Source organism: Andrena cerasifolii, chromosome 3 (genome assembly GCF_050908995.1).
Source record: "Andrena cerasifolii isolate SP2316 chromosome 3, iyAndCera1_principal, whole genome shotgun sequence".
In the NCBI taxonomy this organism is placed as follows: domain Eukaryota; kingdom Metazoa; phylum Arthropoda; class Insecta; order Hymenoptera; family Andrenidae; genus Andrena; species Andrena cerasifolii.
The window spans coordinates 20,151,452-20,154,488 of record NC_135120.1 but is presented as its reverse complement, the minus strand read 5'-3'; positions in this window follow the sequence as shown (position 1 = coordinate 20,154,488).

The window sequence follows — 3,037 nt, the reverse complement described above, 5'->3', positions numbered from 1 at the left end:
GATGCTCTCCGCGGGGCTCGCGTTGCTTTGGGAAACTTACGCCACGTAGCCTGTCGCATCTCCATATTGATTCGACTTCGCCTTGCGAAGAGCGGACCGGGAGAAGATTTGAATTCTGCTGATCTCGAATGTTGTTTTGGGGACATTCTTGGGCTTCGATGATATTGCTACGTATTGGTAAACGGGTTAAGTTATTTAAGGGGTTAGACTACTGTAAAACGGTCGAAAAATCGTGAGAAAAAAAATTTCTCACTTAAATATTAGTTTGAAATGTCCAGAATGACATGCGAAAGGTTTGAAATATAAATATAGCTTAGTTTTGGGGATTCAGAGTCGAACGCGCACTCGAATGTCTACGCGTCGAACGCTACTTTTCAAAACGGTGTACATGATTTCTCGATCTGTACTAATGCAATTGTGACCAAATTTTGCAGACATCATTGTTGCTACATTCTCTAAGCATTAACGGACCATTTTTTGAGAATCAGCATCCACGCGCTATTATTCAGCGAATTTTCGAAATATTAAAAAACAGTTCCGTTAATGCTTAGGCATAACATTATACTTAATAAACAACTTTTGCTTTTTCGGTTTAGACAATCCAAATTTGAGTTAGAGCTATTCCACGTCAAAACGGATAGGTGAAAAATTTAGTTTCACCGATTCTCTTCAAAATTACAGCATTTGTCGATAACCTTGCAAAAACAGAGTATACTGAATTTCAACGGCCTATGTCAAATAGTTTTCGAAATATTAAATGTTAAAGTTTCGAAAATTCAAACAAAATCGGCTGACGCGTCATCACTTAAACTGTAATATCTCGGTCATTTTTAAAGATAATGCCACCGTCTTGGGTTCATTTTAAAGCTGAAGGAATGCTTTCTCAACCCGTGTATAAAATATTTTGTTTATTGTTAATAAACTTAACAGTAATCGATATCAAAGTTTCAAACCACGATTTGACGTCGTTCCCACCCACGGTTCGGCTTGAAAAAAATACCATTCGATTCGTTAAGTCTTCAACTAATAAATGCCTTTTCCAAAAAAGTGAAGAGATTTTGGGAACAGTTAATAAAAAAATAAAACTTACGATAGTGCACGCCGCTTGGAGCTGCACGGATCCCATGGTCAGTCCGCACGCACGCGTTTTCAAAACAATAGCCTAGCGTATTTTCTTAATTTTTATAATGCTTTTTGATGCTTTACAGTGTGCCACAATCAAGTGCTAAATCGCAATTTAATCGGCTGATTAGTTTCTCTACAATTTGCATCAGAAGATTACCTACTCCGATTACCTACTTTCGGTCCGTCACAGTGGTCTACCCCCTTCAGTAGTAATGCTACTGCTTCGAGTGGACTCAGAACTGGATACACTCGAGTGAAAATCAAGCGAGAACGAATGTCCCGAAAAGGGGGTTGAATTTTGATTACCCCCAACAATGTCTCCCCCGTTTCCTTTATCCTTTGACCGAATCTCACCCGAGTCCAGTTGAACTTCCGCCGAAACGGGCAACGGTGCGCTTAAACCGCTGGAAAACAGTGTACGGGTGTTATCGTATTTACATGATTACCTTCCCACCGTTTCCTTAAGATAGCACGTTAAAGCTCGAACTCGATAACAACACTCCGCCGCGCGGAAATTAAATAGCCGCATCAGAGTCCAACTTCTGGCTGTTGGTGCCCGTTGCACGCGGCCACGCGAATGCCCCGCGAGATTATTACGGGAGATAATTACCAGAAGTTCAGTCCTAGCCTGACGCAGTAAAAGAACGTCACGCGGCGGTCCAAAGGTGAAATTGTTTTTATAATAACAGAGGTACGTGCGGTTGCTCACCTATTCATGGGGACAGAAAAAAAAAAGCTGGCGGTTCCGCGATTGCCTGGACCTCGAAGTTCCTACCCTGCGGATAATCCGGCGGATGATCGCGGATAAAAATGGTCCCCGCCGGTTATACCCGCCTCGCGGTGTCACGGCACAGTTTAGATCCCCTGGCGGAAAGGTGAGCAGACCGCGGCGTGCTCGGGACGTCAAAAACCGTTGAATAATTCGCGAATTCGCCGAGACAGGCTGCCGGTCCCTGCGTTCCCCGGTGTGCCATACAGCGGAGTCGCCCATATGAATGGAAAAGTGTGCGTGGACATGCGTGGCCAGCCGTAACCGCCGCCAAGGTGACTGATGTCGCGCGGCCGACACCGCCAGCGGGACACCAGGGTAGGCGTTCAATGAATAAGTCACCTCGATGGAATTAAGTTTAAATATTTCATCGACCGGCTAATCTCCACGGGATGGGTGGTGTAATTTATTTAGAAAGGCGTCGTCCCGAGCAAGAGGCCGCGTCTCGACGATACGATAGCCAGCGCGGCGAGACCAAGAAAAACGATCGGGGCCGGGGATCCTGGCGCGAGGAGCCTGGACATGCAGCAGCAGGAAAATGATGGCGGACCGGTAGACGCGAGGATGGATGGAAATTGCAAATTGTTCGACGACTGATTTAAATGGCACAGTTTTTCGGGGAACGGTCGCCGGTGGAAATGTGAAGCGGCTGATGGGAATAATTAGCTGCGCGGGCTCTTCGGAGCGGGTGGGACAGCGTGACGCGGGGTAAATAGATGGAAATGTAGATAAGGACGTGGAGGAAGGGTGTGAGATGAAGGGAAGAATGTAGGTAGAAGAGGAAGTGTTCTCGAGGGATACTCCGTCAAGCCTTAAGGGGGCACGCTCAGCCAGGAGGTCGAAAAAAGGGTGGTCTTTGGAAATTTTTTACTCAAAAGCTATAACACATTTCTCAAAAAATCTTTTTTCCTTTTAAGCATTGCATCTAGTACCGTGCATCGTAATTTTTTTGTTTAAAAATATTTAGCAATAACTGAGTTATTGTCTATCACTCGAAGGTTCTCTAAAAAAAAAGGCTTCTGCGGTGACCACTGCTGCTCGAAAGTCGATCATCTAAAATAAAAAATTCAAAAGAATTTACTTATTATATTATATTATCTAGTATTTGAACGAAGGTTTTTTCCGAAATATTGATTTGGGAAA